Source organism: Vespa mandarinia, chromosome 11, assembly GCF_050613455.1.
Source record: "Vespa mandarinia isolate Hongniang chromosome 11, ASM5061345v1, whole genome shotgun sequence".
Taxonomy (NCBI): Eukaryota; Metazoa; Arthropoda; class Insecta; order Hymenoptera; family Vespidae; genus Vespa; species Vespa mandarinia.
In genome coordinates, this window is record NC_140820.1 from 2,561,557 (window position 1) to 2,581,059 (window position 19,503).

Consider the following 19,503-nt stretch of genomic DNA (forward strand, 5'->3'; position numbering starts at 1 on the left):
TCTCTCTCTTGCTCGCATTAGTGGAAAACTTTGCCTTTCCCTTTGTCGCGTTTCCTGGATAAATCCATTCTGCGGGTTGGTTTCGCTTTCATCTATACGTCGAGAGGATAATGGTACGTATTCCCAAACGGCCGTGGCTACGAGGAGGAGCTTACTTTGGAGCAAGAGAACTCTAGGAAGAAGGCAAAGCTGTGTTTCCCAGAGATGGCGCAAGGCTATACTGTACTGTGGTCTACGAACACCAAGAAACCTATACTGCACCAAATCTTTTACACTATAAGATGATCAAAGGATATCTACTTTTCTACTTTGGTAATGATACGTGAAAAAAAGAAAGAAAAAGAAAAGAAAAAAAAAAAGAGAGAGAGAGGAAAAAAATAACTCTAAAATAAGTTTAATCAATTTTTTTCTTTCTTTCTTTTTTCTATTTTTTTTTTTTTTTTTTTTTTTTTTTCTGTTTTTCCTTCAATATTTCCAAGTAAAAGTAAATAGAAATTGAAAGGTAACAGAGAAAGCTCTCTGACGAATTTCAAAATATCTATAAATACGAATGTCCGCTTTTCATCGGTTAACAATTTTTAATATAAATATCTTTTCTCATTAGATCGAGATTACACGTGCTTTGAGTACTCCGTGATTTTATTCCACGTGTACGGAATGCGATGAACAGGCGATCCTTTTGGTTCGTTTCTCTGAACTTTTTCGCAAAAAAAGTAATACGAATAAATCGTCAAAGATACGACCGGATTGTGGCTGACAGGGATGCTGCGGAAACGAGATGGTATGGATAATCCCATGGGCGTTGACGATGTGGACGGACGAGGGGCCTTGGTTTATATACATACAAATACACATCATTTCACATATATGTATATATACATATATATATATATATTATATATATATATACGTATGTATTCGGTATACCTTAGTACCTACCCCAGATCGTATTTGTTTCGACTAACGAGTCCACATGACACGTATCCTCCATATAAGATGACCGTTAACGCGTCTCCCGTTTTTCTAGATACGTTTGTAGGAGGGTTCACACAAAAGAAAAAAGCAAGGCTTTTAATGGGGATTTTAAAAGCGTACCGTAAGGATCAAGAAATAATGGAAATTTCTTGTACAAGTAACTCAACGTAGGTTAGTATAAAAGTAAATTTAATATGTATATATATATATATATATACATACGAATATTTGATAATATTGAGTTAATTTAGGTAGAATTACACGTAGAATAATGAAATGATAATAATTAATCTTAATTGAATTTAAATGAATGACGAAGAAATATCAAGTTCTTATTCCTTCAAATTTTCACAGAGAAAAGGTAAATTTCTAAACCTAGACACGTCTATCATTTTAACCAGAAACATTTTACATTTTCTATCAAGTCAAGTTGAGAAACTCTCACTTCCTAGAATAAAAATAACTACGGCTTTTCTACGGGGTATCCTTTAACTCACATAGCTCTCTTATACTTTGACAGAAAAGACAAGGAATTCTGGAAAATGTTCGCGATTCGGTTTACGATCTTTCTCGGTCGTGAGATTCTCGTTATCATGGTATGCCTGTCTACCCATAAAATTAGCCATAAAAGACAGCTCGAGTTTCGGAAGGACAAGATTTTTAGTACGTTGAAGAGGGTATCGTCATAATCTTTCGAAGATACAAAGCTGTGCTTGGTGCCATTTTATCCTTGAACTAAATAGAGAGCAAGATAAAGAGAAAGATAAAGAGAAAGAGAGAGAGAGAGAGAGTGAGAGAAAGAGAGAGAGAAAGTGAGTGAATGAGTGAAAGAGAGATAGACAGAGAGGTTTATCCTTCATCCGCCTTGTCCAAGCAATTCTCTCTCTCTCTCTCTCTCTCTCTATCTTTCTCTTTGTCTTTCTCTTTGGTCTCTTTGTTTTCAGGACCGGCGCTAGAGACCGCTGGCGAACGCAATAAAACCTTATTATACTCGGTCGGAATTTCAATGGGTAAAGAGGAAGTGAGAAGAGCGTCGGTGCAAGGTAGATGGGCTGGGAGTAGCAGGGGTGCGAACGAAGTGATCGATGAGGACATACGTCAACGGAGCAGAACGGACAGGACGTCGACGCTGTCGGGGAAGCCGCCGTGCACGAGACGAGATGAGAAGGACGAGCACGTCGGAAGGAAAGGCTGGTGGTATGGGGAAAGGAACGTGGGGAATGGGGTAACAAGAGAGAGAGGGAAAGAGAAAGAGAGAGGGAGAGAGAGAGAGAGAGAGAAGGAGAAAGAGAAGGAGTAAGGTTGCCAGGTGGCGAGACAACGCCTAACGTGAATACAAATTACTCTCTCCATACTCGCGATGCTAGCTTCTTCGCTTCTTCCTTTGGACGATCGACACTGCCAATCGCCTTCGACCCTTCAGAATTATCGTCGACGACAAAGTGCCATCGGGGCACGTAATTCGCGATGGATTATCCTACCGAGACAAGGACCTCCATCGAATCTCCTCATCTTATCTTTATAGAATCTATACCTAATACAAAAACCACACATATCTAAGCGTAAGCAAACACAAATGTTTAGAAAAGTTAAGTGTATTCGATAAAATATACAATGGAATATATAAAAGTATCGTTAACTGCAAATATCCTTAATAAAAGTCCTTTGACCTTACTTAATCAGTAAGTTTTTACGTGTGACGAATATCGTACAAGGGATTATTAAAAGTAAACAGCTTTTCCACAATCACGTATTTTCACAAATCGAAGTAAAGAACCACCAGCTGCTTTCTCTTCGTGACCTATCCAATACGGAAGGTTCCTCAATCATACCGCTAATCGAGTATAGCTCATAAATCATCGAAGCTAATCCGACAAATCCTCCTAGTGACGGTGCCGCTAGAGTATCAGGCCTCCTGCCAGTCGGTTGTCGCACGTACGTTATATATCTAGCGAGAAGCATCAGAAATCTTTCTCCCTGTTACGTTTCATCCCATTCTCTTTCTTCCTTTTGGATTATGGCTTAGCATCCCCTAAAGGCAATAATGTAATTGTACCGTCGAACGTGCCGTCTGACTGCATTGTAAATGGTTTGTTTAATGCGACATTAGGAATTTGTTTCCGCGACAGCTGCTTCTTGTTCTCTCTCTTTCTCTCTCTCTCTCTCTCTCCCCACACCTCTCTCTTTCTCTCTCTCGCTCTCTCTCTCTTGCTACCTTTGTGGTGACTATTGTGATGGCACAATGAAAACGAGAATCTTGGGTCCCTTACACCGTTTCGGTAGGTGGAGAAAGGATGTTGAAAAAGATGGAGAGCTCGTTCAGTACTGAACCCCAAGGATAAATACCATGATCCGCCTCCCAACGGAGTCGAACGAACGAGAACGCCTATCCTCGTGCGCCTATCGTTTTCACTTATGGTTACGAGTTCTTTAGTAATCGATGCTTGAATACCGAATCGTTCAGAAGTCATCGTATTCTTTTTTCTTCTCGGATCATTTGTAAAAGTACTTTTCGAAATGGAACGCTACACCACTGGGGAGATATAAATTTTGAAATGTTTCTTTTTTTTTTCAGAGCTACCTTATACTTCTGAGATTTCAATTTCAAATTGACAATGAGCTATTTAATTAATAGATATATAATATTTTGATTTTTATCATATATATAATATATACAATTAATTTTCTCTATATTGTACTGTAAATATCTGAAATGACTTTTGAAGAATTTAAGAATTTAAAGTTAAATTATATATACGTATATGATAGTAGAATAATGAAGTTATTTTATATATATATATAGAGGCAACATTTTTCAGTATTTGCTGGACCAAGGAAAAACTGAGCCGACCCTCGTATATCCCGGGGAAAATGATTTACCAGCAAAAAACAATGCAAAGGCTCGCACCGATTCCTCTTTCTATAAATTTCTACCTATTGAAAATTCGTCGGTCAAAATTGGCTGCGATATTCGCAAGTCACGTAAAGCTTGCTTTAGAAAATGCAGAGACGCAAGATGAACCATCCCCATCCTTTACTTTCTTTCTTCAACTACCAATTTTTTTTTGTTTTATTTTTAACATTCTGCCCCCTCCCTCCCTCTCTCTCTCTCTCTCTCTCTCTCTCTCTCGTTCTCAGAAGATCGATAAAAAGTTACTTCTATCGATCGGTCGCCATCATTTTCTTTTTCACCGAAGTAATAAACGTTTTTCCAATTTTCCTTAGCGAGCCACGAGAACGGACTGAAACAATTTAGGCAAACGTAGATTCTGATCGAATAATACCAAGGACTTTGCTGTTTTCTGCTATGGACTCAGAGAAAGAGAGAAGAAGAGCAGTCACTTCTTTTACGATCGCGTTCGAGATAGCTTCGCTTGAACGAGCATCGCACCTTCCACAACGACGATAGATTTTCCTCTTGAACTACGCTCCTACTTCTCCCGTTGAATACCTCTCTTTGCACCTTTACTGTATATTCTTTCATGGAGAGCCTCCTTCCATCGATTAAACGTGCCTATATCTGTAGCATCGATCGGTAGACTCGAAGACCATCATGATTTCTATAACATTCCAAACCGATCGGCCATTCCATGTTATCTACGATGATCAAGAATGTTATGTGATAGCTAAGGCATTTTATATTGGATGAAACATCTGAATGGAAACATTTGAGTAAATCAAAATGAATCTTCGATATACTTTTGAAAAAAAAATTATATGTATGTACCTGTTTATATATTATATATACACATATATATATATATATATATAGTTAAAGAGGAAGAGAGAGGAGAGAGAGAGAGAGAGAGAGGAGAAAGTTTGTGGCTTATAATTAGATGAAAATCGATAAAAGAGATATACGCCGGGAAAGATTCGCGGTTGGTCTCGTGCGAGGAAATAAGTTTAATCTCGATGAAAAATCGAAAAGAGATGGATAATCGAATACATTAAATCGGCGCTGTGGTTTAAAGAAACGTAACGTTGTTTTAATTAATTGACGTATGTAAATTCATTCTATTAGAAAGAAGGGTCGATGCGTTAGACATGATATAGTGAAATTTCGGTTTATTCATTTGACATCCTACCCCTACTCTATTTTAACCCTCGACGATGTCTTCTATCGATAAAAAACAGTCTCGAAGCGGCGTCATTATCGATGGGCGAGGTGCTATAAAATATGTAGATAAGAACGTTTAACGTGCCGTATCTTAAACTTCGATCGAGATTCCTTCGGAGTACGTGCGTCTCCACGCATCTCGAGCACTCGCGTATCCGGTGATATATTTCATTCGTATCGAGTTCCTTCATGTGGCTTGTGATAAGCGCCCCGATGAGAATTGTCTTATTTTCCACGCCTAGAGAGTAACACCTATCCATGTATAAATCTCGCCTCGCCCTACAATCGTGTCTCCTTTATTACAATCATTGTAGAAATGTCTAACAGAAACGTGTGACGACAAAAAAGGAAGGAAAAAGAGAAAGAGAGGATAGATAAACAACAGAGAAAGAGAGAGAGAGAGAAAGAGAATTGTAATCGTTGATAATATAAATTGAATATATATATATATATATATATATATATATATATATATATATAGTTTTTATATCAATTAAAAGTTATAATCTCGATTAAAAATAATAATTTCTTATTGGCAATTAAATGAGTATAAAGAAATTAATTAAAAAAAAATGTTCCTTTTATTTTTCTCCTTTTATTTTAACTTCATAAATCGATCTTTGGGTTTTAATCATTCAATTTCTGAACGAACGATGCTCCCGTACTCACCCCTATTTTTCTCCTACCATTTCCATATCCGCGAAATGAAACGTTTTAAATTCTCGAAACGTTCATTTCCAACGAAGCCATGACGTTCATGTAATCTTACACCTTCGGAAGTCGACGCACGATGGATTTTCTTTCGCACTCTAGTTTTCACTCTACTTTCCTTAGAAGTGAGGAACAAAAACAAGTACCGATAGACATCGTCCTCCTAGAAACGTGCCATGCGTTTACTATTTGAGGGAGGTTGAAACATCCTGTGGCATCTTTTTCTCTTATCTGGTGCGAACTTCTTCTTTCCCCTTTTACCTTATTCTATCTGGTAACTCATGAAAAGGAATTGTCAATAATGTTGAGGAAATAACAATTTAAATCATTTTTCTCTTTCTATTCTTTTAAATTTTCTCAATTATACTAAGTGTCTGTAATACTTTCACCCCAGGAAGTACTTTCCTCGCTGTATAATATTCCAGACAACGAATGTACGCTTAATAGACCATAAACGTTACTATATATAATATGTATATATATATATATGCGTGTGTGTGTGTGTGTGTGTTTGTCTGTGTAAATGTAGTGTACTCGCGTAAATGCATCAGCTTCGTTTACCGTTAAGATCGACACGAGACGCGCCACGATGAGATAATGAATTCAAGATCACGTCTTTCTTCGCGTTGACGGTAGGCACCAAACTTAAGACAAGTTACGAAATTAAGTAATTTATATTTATGTATTCACCGAGTGTAACGAGATAGGCTAGCAACGATTTTCGTTTCTCTCTTCGTCGCATCGAAAATGGGACGGGTTAGATCATTTCGATCGTCTGTCTTATGAAACACTAGCAAAATGGTTCTTGGACGTTTGGATTAATGGGTTCGGATATTCCTTGTTTGCCGAAGACGTTTAGGACATCTTTGAATCGTTGATGAACATCTGCAATAGATCGCATCAAAGTTTATCGTGCTTTTAAGGTATTACATTTTAAGTGTTATTTTCGTCGAAACATTTATAACATTTAAAATCAATTTTATTAAATCGTTAAACTTTTATCAATCTTTTCTTATTCTTTTTTTTTCTTTTTATTTTTTTAAATTATTTCTTCATTAATATATAACGTAATATGCGTGTATATAAATTCTGTTTAATCAATTCTATGAAATGATACGTGAGTTATATTAGAAAAAAAGAAAGAAGAAAAAAGAAAAAAGAGAAAAAAAACTTTCACATGAAACGTTGAACGTTATAAGGATATATTTTAATTATCCTTTGAACTTTTACTTCATCTTCGAGAGTCAATAAATCGTATAGTAATTTGGTAAAGATGGTGAATGCTACGTAAGCGCGTAAAAAGAAAACATAGGAGGTGAACGGTACTGGTGGACTGTCGCACAATCTGCACTGTCATCAAGGCGCTACAACGAAAAGGACGAAGAGAAGAACGAAAGCATGGCATGCAGCACGCCATGACGCATCGTATGCGTGGCTCGTACCTACACCTACCTAAGCGCCATAAATTTGAACTCGACTTATCTCACCTCTCCTATCGAAACGCTCCCTTTCACCTCAATACTAGCGTCCCTTTTACCAAAAGAAACAGTTGAATGGTCTGTTAGACTTCGGTGAGTTAGTAATTAAAAATAATATTTTAACTAACAAAGACAATTTTATATTCATCGATTTTTAAATTGTCATTCTACAATGAAGTCATGTTCAATTTATGAGTGAAATAATATATTGATTGAGTTATGCAATTCAAAGGATAACGATGCATGGGTGATTCATAAAAACATATGAATATTTTAATGATTTATAGACGTATGAGAATACTCATCGGGCAAAAAATAATTCTTATTAAATAATTCATCTATTTATCCAATTTCAACATAGTTACAATTGTAAATTTATATCTCATCAGTAAAGGAATTATTATTATTATTATATATTTATTATTATTATATATTTATTATTATTATATATTTATTATTATTATATATTTATTATTATTATTATTATTATTATTATTATTATTATTATTATTATTATTATTATTATTATTATTATTATTATTATGATCCTTAGTTTTCAGATCATATTTTTATATCGACGAACTATTCGAACGTTTAATAAGCTCGATAAGATCAGAAATATCGATATATCGATGTCTGAGCACATACGTTCTCTCTCGAGTGGACTTAAAAGGGGAAAAGGATGGACCAACTCGTCGAAAGTGATAAACAGTTTCCGAGGGAAGCGTCGTATACAACATTCGAACGTGTCAATTGTAGTCAGGGTAACGAGGCGAAAAGGACGAGCTTGAGAGCACTGAGAGAAGTAAACGCGAAAAGAATGCTTCACGCGAGAAGATAAGCTGCGAACTCGCTTTGCTCGGACAATCGACCGAAAGTCTTGCTTCGACGCAGCTCGTTAACCACCTTCCTGTACTGTTTTAACTCCGTTCCGTTTGTATTCCTGTTTCGATTCGTCGAAGTGAAATTGAAGATCTTGAAGAAGAAATTATCGAGTCGAATAATGTAATTTTTTTTTCTTTTTTTTTCTTTTTTTTAGATAAAATTAAATTACTGATCCTTTTATATATATATATTCTTTTTTTTTTATTTTTTATTTAAATAAAACTATTCATTTCGTTCATTTTTCCACAAATCGGTTTAATTCATTAAAATCGCAATAATCGTGATTGAATATCGTTAAATATTAAAACTTCATTTAAAATGTACATTATATTATAAATCTTTTTTCCCTATTTTTTTCCTTTCTCCGTCAAGTAGTATTATACGATTATCGATAATTCGTATATTTGGTGAAACGCACGTGTACGTAGCCATGGAGAATCGGAGCACACGGTGGTGTACCTCGTTAACGCGGGATCAGAATGAAAGAGAAAGGAATACAACGACGAGTAGGATGGAAGGCGTTTGCAGAGAGATGCCACGAGCCGATACAACGTTGAGCTATGCCCATCGCCAAGTTTCTTCCTCTTCGTTCGTTCGTTCGTTCGTTCGTTCGTTCGTTCGTTCGTTCGTTCGTTCGCTCGAAAACGAACCGAAGACTTTTTCGTTCCATTTATCGATGGCAGATGAGGTAAAAAAAAAAAAAAAAAAAGAAAAAGAGAGAGAGAGAGAGAAAGAGAAAGAGAAACGAGAAAGAGTAAGAGAAAGAGAAAGGAGTAGAGGAAAAGAGACAAAAGGTAATAGGGAAAGAAAAGAAAAGGAGGTAAGAGAAGAAAGACTGGCGCAGTGCAAACTCATTCGATCCTGGAATAGCGGCTCGTTATTTATCCGCCGGCACGATAATAGATCCCAGCCTCTATAAAGTCGCGTTGCTTCTCAGTAATTGGGAAGAAACGAAGCTACGTCTTGGAGGAAATTGGGAGAAGAGGATCTGCCCGAGAAACCAGTTCTGGCAATGACGACGAACGTCTTCCCTTCTTACGCCGTCATGCTCGATCTTCTACTCTTCGCGGAAATTTTGGGATCGTTAACGTGATTTTCGAATTTCTTGCTAAATTCTAAGACCGTATTAGATGCTCCCCAATGGCTTCTTGGAAAATCTTGGAAAATTTTCAACGATACTTTTCCCTTTTTCTTATTCTTTTTCTCTTTTCTCTGGTTCTTTTCCTTTTTTAATCTTTTTATTTTTTATCACCGTCAATAATATCTACCACGATCACACGTATGATTTTCGTAGAATTTATTATATTTAATATTTATAAAAAAATATATATATATATATACTTTTTATATATATAGGAAAGAGAAGTGGTTATACTATATTAACAATAAGAAGAAAGAGAATTTGAAGAGAAAAAGAAAGAAAGAGGGAGAAAGAGATCAGAGAGCAAAGAACCGAGCGTTTCTCGATGGAAAGTTAGAACGGCCTACTTTCGGCTTATTCCTTGGCCTCTGGCGAATTAATCTTCCGGGAAACTGCGTCCGCCTTTTCACGTGGCCCTTTTTCTCAAATACTTTCTCGACAAATCACCGGGAAGCATCCTCTCCTGCAGACTTTACCGAAGAAATCCCTACTTCGACTCGTAGAAACGTCGCCGTGGAGGACGAAAGTTTCTACTTATTCAAGAATTTTTGAAGCTAGCATCTCTACCACAAACATCACTACCAACATTACTACTACCGAGTTCGAGTTCGAAAATTATTTGGCATAACTTATACCATCCAAGATTCACTACTTTTAACGCCTTTTTTAAGTTAAATAAAAATGTTTCAACTTTTCGATCTGAAAGGGATCCACTTTGCTTGCTCTATAACTTTTTCCAATCCCTCTCCCTTTCTCTCCCTCTCTCTCTCTCCCCCCCCCACTATCCTCGAATACTTCCATCCTCAAATTTCTTCTCTTCGAAATTACTCAACCTTTTATTCTCTTTCCTTCATTATTAACGGAGAATCGTAATAATAAATTATTCAAAAAACGCGTAATTATTTCGCATTGTAGAAGGAACCGTGATTTCCTATTCGACCATTCGTAAAAAATAATAAAAGTCACTTTTTCTTCCTTCTCATCTTTCTACTTCTTTTTCTTCATCTGGTCCAGGCAGCACTTTCACGTCCGTATTCAACTCGCTCACCGTCCTCTATTAACAATTATGTTAATTTGCATCAGGGAAAAGAATTGCGCGTACCTAGAGAGGGTGTGCCAGTTGGAGGGATGAAACAGGAGACATTACTCAAATACTCATTAGCACGCTCGAAATAAACGCGCAACGGTGGTCGCTAATTAACGTACGCTGTCACAGAAAGAGAAACAGAGAGAGAGAGAGAGAGAGAGACAGAGAGAGAAAGAGAGAGAAAGAGACAGAGTAGGAGCAACTCGCGCTTCCAGGCCATGTTGAATGTGTTAGCGGCGCTTCTCAAGATATCGCGTAATACGTACACGAAGGTAGCTCGTAAACCAACCGGATTTGGTATTACCTGTTTTAATTAGCAGCAAGATTAATGCGATGAGATCGACCCCAGCAATCTGGAATTTCAGATTATCGTTTCTTTTCATTTCACATGAGAGAGACAAAGAGAGTGAGAGAGGAGAGAGAGAGAGAGAGAGAGAGAGAGAATATTCAAAAACGCTTATCGTACCAGGATTCGACGTATTCGAGTTGATTCAAAGGGGAATCTCGTGTTAATGAATGCTCGATTATTCGTGTGATTTCAATGTCTACCTGTGTGAATGTTCATGTGCGTTTATGCGAAACTTTCTCATTCGATCGTATCGCATTGCAATGCACATCGACACGATGCTTATTCCTCGGTTTATATGTATTACTAATCAGGGATCGAAACGTGCAAATTCACGATTAATTTTCCTTAATTAAGTGATTAGTCGAATGTGCGTATTAAGGGTATACGTTGAGACGTTACTTTACCAATTACAATTATTCTTTTTCAAAGAGAATTTAATTACAATTTAAATAAAAAGGAAGAATTAATAAAATTAATGGTACAAATGTAAAAATTACGATAATATCGTATTCACGCATTATTATTATTCGTTGTAACGTGTTATTCTTGAGAATAATTTTTCTTGAAACCCTTCACGCAACCATTGAATTATACAAATATCTACTAATCATTTACTTAGTCTATTAATGCCATTTCAAAATAAAATAATGATAGCTATTAGCAAATGCATGCAACATATATATATATATATATATATATATATATATATATATATATGTATATTATATATCTATCAACTTGCATTAGCTCTGCATAGCATGTAATTACAAGTTCTAAATATACCAATACATTACACCGTATTCATGTTTCTCGTATACGGTTGCTAATTAATTGAACCTTTTAATGCTATGTTATCGGTATGTCTCATCTCGGTACATTATAAGTAGTTACTTTATAGATATTTTTAGAGAACATTGTACGTAGAAATGTACCAATGAGAAATCTATAGATATTTTAAATCGAATTAAGCAATCCGTAACACAATTAATACGAACAACACGTGACTCGAGAAACTTCGTTGATCTTGTATTCCCTCTCTCTTTCTCTCTCTCTCTCTCTCTCTCTATCTTTCTTTTTGAATACTTTTTTTTTTTTTAATAAACCTCACGTGAACAGTTCAGGTAGTCCAACACGAAACTCACGCACGATTTATGAGAAACCTCTAGTTCGAATCGAAGATTGGTCGTAATTCTTTTGAAAAGGTAGCCACTTTCTCTATTCCGACGATTGGAACAAATTCAAACGAGAGCTTGGAATCGAAAGCGGAAAAGAGAGATAGAGATATAGATAGATAGAGAGAGAAATGAGAGAGAGAGAGAGAGAGATTGGGGGCACGGGATTGGGGTGGGGGAGGGGGAGAGAGAGAGAGAGAGGAGTGATAGAAAAAGAAACGTAGGAACTAGACAGAGAGCTTCAGGTTGGCAATGAACGGCCGATGGGAAGTATTCCCATGAAATTTAAATGTCTAACGAAGAGCAATCGCTTCTCGACGGTGAATCCAATCCGTTCGTTCGTTCATAGCTAACTCTCGACACATATATACTGTATAAAAGTGTCGAAGACAACGAGAAAGAATAAATCGTATGGGAAGTAAAGGAAATGAAGAATAAAACTAGGAATGGTTAGATAAGGCAAGAGGAAAAAGTATAAAAAAAATATAGAAACAAAAAAAGGTAAAGGATAGATCTAGTAACATACGCAAGGGTCTCTCTTGTTTCAAGATCTTTATGCTGGACTACTATTCTATCTCTTTCTTTCTCTTTTTCACTCTTTCATTCACTCTCACTCTTCTCTCCACAACTACGGAGCGTTATTCTGTTTTCCCTTCGAAATTCCAGGTGGACGCCTAATACAATATAACGGAGTTCATTTCGTGCCAATTTGCATGTACCGCCGGCTAATTTCGCGAAATTGAATTTGTCGTCGCGCCTTTCCATACTCGCACGTGCCTCTTCTCTCTGTCCGTGAAGTCGTCTGGACGAGCAAGAATCTAATCTCTCTCTTTCTCCCTCTCTCTTCCTCTCTCTCTCTCTCTCTCTCTCTATATATATATATATATATCTCACTATCTCTCTATCTTGCTATCTATCTGTATCTTCTTTATCTTTGACAATAAAGCAATGACCGTTTGTATACGAACCTATCTTCATATAACGAAATTGAGAAAAATTGAAAGAAATTCATATGAAATTAAAATCTAATCTTAAATATTTATTTGAAATTATTCCTTATTCGAATGGAACGTCTATCAACATTTTTATTTGCAAATAAATGAAGATATTTTTGAAATTTAATAAAATCGAAGGAAAAGTAAAGAGAAAAGAAAGCAAACAAGCAAGCAAACAAATAAAAATAAAAATCCTTAATCCATACGTTGTCTCGATGCAAGCCATTTAGATTTAGCCCGTAATCGCGAGAATGCATCGACCTACATTGCCTTTCGCGTTCGAAACAGGAATGTTTGTGTGCTATATAGTAGAGCACCGGCTCGGCGTGGTTGAACGATCGATAAATCAATTTCACTCGAGTCCGCAAGCGCGAACGAGCGCATCGAAGTACGTCGAACCCTCTGTAACATTACACCATCCACTTTTTCTTCCGTCACTGTCGATCCAAAATAAGTTGGATTATCGTAATTAAGTATCGTCGTCTATATAAGAAAATTTTTCAAATATATACGGACAAAGTAATAAATCATACCCAAAAAAGTTATAAATTCTGATAATATATATATATATATATATTTTACTTAAAGCTTATTAGTTTAAAAAATTTTTAATCTATATAGAATATGTCCAATTTGCATTGACGTGATTAAATTCAATTTCTTTTTTTTTATTTTTTTTTTTTTTCGTTTAGAAGCACTTAAAAAAGCACCAAACTAAATTTTATGTTTATTGTATTTAGTATATTTATACACTGTTTAAATAATTATTAAATTATCCATAGTATAAGTTTTATATGCTTTGCCATATGGAAAGTGTGAATTTTAATAAACTGAATATAGTTTATATATTCACACACACACATATATATATATATATATTTTTTTTTTTTTTTTTCTATAAAATATAATAAATATTTTCGTCGAAGTTAATGAGTTATCAGAAAAATTTTTATTGCGAATAATATACTAAATTTCCAAGGTGGTCTTTTCAAAAGCTCGTCTGGCAAACTTCGGACGATACAGCTCGATTCTCAATGCTACAATACGAGACTTCGCATAATACGCCGGTATTAAGTGCTCGTGCTGCGTAACGACGTCGAGTAATAGGATATGGAAGGGATAGGGTAGGTGTGTGTAGGAGTCGAGGGGTTGAAAGTAACGACGGTGGTGGAGCGTTCGAAAACTCTGCGATTTCTTCGTTCCCTTACCTCTGAGAAATTTAATTTGCTTAATCGGCGGCACGGGTTGCCGTGGCAAACTTTCTCAAGAGTTGCTATGAGGAGCCTTCTCAAAAAGAGCGGCTGGGGAGTTAGTGAAAATTCATTGCCGTAATGCCGTACCTCATACTGCATATACAAACCCTTTTATCGTTCGATTCGTCGTCGATGCTTCTAACGATAAGTTACGTTGAAAAAAAAATCGAAGAATCATTATTAGAATTGTCAGATGATAATATCACTTATCGTATAAAAATTTCCAAGACTTTTGAGCCATCCGTAAGTTGCCCTTATAATTCTTGTCGATATGCATGATTTCAATGCCATCAGCATATCGTTGAAACGATATTATGAAATTAAATGGTGACGAGGTAGAATGAAAAACGTGAAAAGCCGTCGAACCGGATAAAGAAGGTCCAACAGAGAAAAGGGATGTGAAGGATCGTACTAACAGAGAAAGAGGAAGAAGGAGAGAAAATAAAAAACAAAAAAGAAAAAAGAAAAGGAAAAAAAGGAAAAAGAAATTAATTCTAAATGCAGACGGATGAATTCAGCAAGGTGACGCTGAAGCTCTCCGATGTGGCCATTTAAGCGACCCTTCCTGTTCTCCCGTATTCCTGTCGCGATTTTTTTTTTCTTTTGTTTATAAATGATAAGTAACGTGAATACACTGACGCAAGCGAAGACAGTTAATACGTGTAATATGCGATAATTAAAAGCAAGGGAGAAACGAAGTTGAAAACGTATACCTGCGGCACCATTAATTCATCATAGCAGGAATTTCTTACTCATGGATCCGAGTCTCATTTTAGATCGATCTCGCGTTATCCCATTGTTCTTATCCAAGAGAGAGAAAGAGAGAAGGAGAAAGAGAGAAATATCATTGAATGATAGTAACATTATTATTATATAATGAAGAGAATATTTAGTTACAGAATCGATAACCTGGATTCTTGAATCCTATTAGCTGGAATAAGTTTTATTTTGAGAAAATCCTCATGGATCTCGATTATCGGTCAAACAATGTGTTGTTTCAGATTTTCCAATGACTTAAAGACATTTAAAAACTAACAATGAGATTCACACGACCGATAGATAATCAATATACAATATACCATAATTAAAACTATGAAAGATTTATAAAATTGAGAAGTATCCATTAACTTGATTTTACTTTCGATAGAATATATATTAAATAAAACATAATATATATATATATATATATATATATATACATATTGTATTATAAATAATATTGATTGTTCGAGTCTCTTTACTTGGAGCTTCTTGCTTCTGGGAACTCAATTTATTGTAATATGTATAAAATTTCACGTATCAGTTACACACGACGATGTTGACTCGTCGAAATCCAACACAAAACTGACTAGTTAGTTCAAAGTTATCTACATGTTTGTTATTTACTTTAATGACCGGCAACGATTTTGAATCGTAGCAAACTAAATATCAGATTCGGAATCACTTTATCTTAAACATGCATCAATATCAATGTAATGTTTAAACAAATTCTCAATTGTTTAAATATCAGTTAATTATACTACAGTAGTAAATATATAATGATCAAAATCGTTTACGTACTCGTTATTGTTTGTATTACTTCCCAATGAGACGACTTTGACTACGAACTATCAGATTATGCGATATTGATATATATATATATATATATATATATATATATATATGTATTATTAGCAATGATCATGAGAATTAATAATTTTTTCAATCGATCAAGAACAATTTAGAATTAAAATAAAGTTTTCGTTTATCAAACTTTGAGCTGAAATACAAGCTTCGAAGTTCAGTAGCAAATGTATTTTCTCTAATCCATCGTTCTTCATCATTCTTGCTCTGGATTTCCAACTGGTATGCGATTTTATTCGATGTTGCGAGAAGAGAAAGGAATAAGACTGAGAAAGAGAGAGTCTTAGTGAGAAAGAGAAAAAGAGAGAGAGAGAGAGAGAGAGAGAGAGAGAGAGAGAAAGAGAGAGAGAGAGAGAAAGAGGGAGAGAGAGAGAGAAATTACGAGCTGACGCACAAAATGCTTTCCTTCTGCGAATGGTCTAAGAAAGCGTCGGCGGAATACAATAATTACTTCACCTCAGATTTACGAGGAGCTGGAAATTGAAATTTTCGTGCCATGCCAGGCGGCCACCACCACGGGTGGTGGTTGTTCTCTCTCTCTCTCTCTCTCTCTCTCTTTCTCGCAAGCAAGCACTACAGAACATTTTCAATTATGGCATTATAATTTGTTGCCTCTGCCGGTGGCGAAGCTCGAATACACGGGCGGCTGTGCCTGTATATAAGAGAATTATATTAATTTAATTTCGTCTTCTTTGACCGTGTCGGCCGACCCTCTCTCACGTTGCTCCTGTTTCTGTATGAATAACAAAACGTTCTTCGATATTGTATAGGTTCGTATACGCGCGTGCGCGTAAATATGTTTATTTCCATATGATGTTGTACAAGGTCAAGGAGATAGCGTTTCTAATCCTTATCGATCACGATGTATCATCTGTCGAATGTCACATAGCTAAATGTATTCGTTTGGTAATTGGATCGATAATAACGAATACATATACATATATTCTTAGAAAAACAAGGATAATCGAGATTAAAAAGATTTTAACGCAATTAAAAGAAAGCAAAAAAAAAAGGATCAAAAAAAAAAAAAAGAAAAAGAAAAACACAATGGAATAAAATAATATTAGTTTCAATTCCGCGTTCTGGTCTGGTCCAGTTTGCTATTTGATTGCTTCGCATGAGTACTTGAAAGTTAAAAAGAAAAACGATAAGTATGTAGCTGACTCGAAAGAAAAGTTGACAGTCACGTTCCCGAGGCAAAGGAAAAAAGGAGATATAAAGACAGGCTGAGTTTCGTGATGCCAGACTGGACCGAGTGAAAGGTCTGGGATAAAGGAAAAAGGGTGAAAAGAAGGGTGAAGGATAGTAGGAGTGGGGGGTTAGCGATTCGGACAGCCGGCACAGCGGAAGAACACGAGGGTTGTTCGGTTGTGGAACGAGAGGCTAGTGTCAACACTCTCTCACTTTGTGAACGCGCGCTGGCTCGGGCAAACCCGAGCCACGGCACGATATTAACGTTTCTCCTACTCTACCCTCGACTATAACCCCCTCCTCTCATCAACAGTACTCCGCCAATCGAACCAACCCCAGCGCGCTACGAATGGCCACTTAAATAAACATCCCGCGTGTTTTATTTGATATTTTACACACGACTCGCTCGAAAATGAAATAACTCTGTGCGATACGTCTATCGAACGTCGCGAATGGTTCTTTGAATGTGTACGTAATAACGTATGTAATGTTTGTGCGTTTGTGAGAGTTTTGCGTGCGTGCGTTTGAAATTAGTGGCCGAATGGCGACCTCGAAGTTAAACTTTTTTTTTTACGGATATACTCTCAACGATGATCGATTCTGTTTTCACTTTCTGAGTCTTTCAAATTCCAATACAATATAAAATGGAATAACGAAACGATATTTTATTTTTATATCGCATTAAATGATATTTATGTTAATAATTATTTAGATTATATTTTCTTATTATTAATTAAGGTCTTAACTCTTATTAATTCCATACAATCAACGGGACGAATTTCTCTGCAAATTAAAAGTTTTATATTTATTAAATCTTATCTAGTTTGATACTTAAATTTTTCTCGAACAACCAATGGGAAGTTTTTGATTCACACTTTCTTGCAATTTCATCGATTGCTACATCGAGGCCGCGTACACGATATGCCTTCGCTTGGACGATCAATTTCCGCGGGATCGATTGGACACGTAAAGAGGTGGGGGAGGTCGCTCTATAAGACCGTCTGGCATGACGCTGCAACATGGAGCGCAATTTACTGCAAACGGCATTGGTCGGTGAGCGGAAAACGATGGATGAGTCTCTGACCGGCGCGTTCGCGAAAATTCCAACTTTTTCATGCATTTTTATTTACGAGCAGAAGATCGAGCTCTTTCTCTCATTCTTTCTCTCTCTCTCTCTCTCACTCTTTTTCTCTCTCTCTTTTTTCTTTCCTTCACTTCATTTTTTTCCTTCCCCTTTTCTTTTCCCATTTCGACTTTAGAATGAATCAAGCGAACGAAACGTACGAAAAGCTTTATGGAAGATGAAAAAGCAATCGAAGATCACTCTGGTTTATTTTTGATGAAGAGTCCAAGTAAACCCACCTTGAATTCTTTTCTTTATACTCGATGAAATAAAGAGCAGGATCTATTTTATGATCATGATATTTGCTGTCATAGATCTGACAAAATTCCGATCATCTCCGGAAAATATGTGCAAGGAGGAAAGAGAATTGAGGGACGGAGGAAGAGAAATGGATGGACAGACATAGGGAATCATTTACACCCCTCTACGTGACGTATAATAGGTGCACGTATATTTACGTGGACAGACTAATCACCGGTTATTAATATTGCATCGACGCACGAATCCAGGATTAAGGATATTTCCCTTGGACCCTCCGATCTATCCTAGTAATTGATTGCCTTGGATTCATCATTTCGAATATCCCGTTTGCTCCTCTCCCTTTCTCTGATCGGTCGATTATCATCCATAGGGATTATGCAAAAGTTTGATCACAATCGTGTATGGATATTGGAAAGCCTTGAAATTTTGAGATTTGTTAAATATCCTATAATTAATATGCTAATACTGATACAAAGGTAAAAAGGAATTAAGTCATTTATGAAAATATTTAAACGATATTAATCAAAATGAATTCTTTTTCTTTTTTCTTTTTTTTTTTTTTGGTATACTAGAAAAGTCAATATTTCTATGACACACACGTAATCAGCACAATTATCGTTGAGTACCGAGCTCGATTGAATTCGTTGGTTGATTCGATCAAACGTTGGAAACATCGTATCACGGGAATACGAATCTCAGTTGCGTACGATTAACGATTCAGAGGGAGAGATTCTCGATCATTAATCATACGGCTGATCGGTGAACGAACGATTTTTCACACATGCTAATCGTGGTTTATTAATATCGAATCGATTATGCCCTACGTCGAGGGTTTATGCAACGTACCAAAAGGGGAGAAAGTGAGAGAGAGAGAGAAAGAGAGAAAGAGAGAGAGAGAGAAAGAGGAAGAGGAAGAGAGAGAGAGTGTACGTGGGATTCGTAATCGATGGTCACGAGAAACACGTTACTCAATGATCATCCTCATTTCATTCTCGTACGTCTAACTGCAAGTATGGCTTTACGTATATAAAGATTAAACCGCTTTAATCTTTCTTTGATCGCTTATGATAAATCGACGTTTATTATCAGATTTATATGGTTGAATTTAATGATTCCAAAGAGAGAAAGTATACTTGTATAAA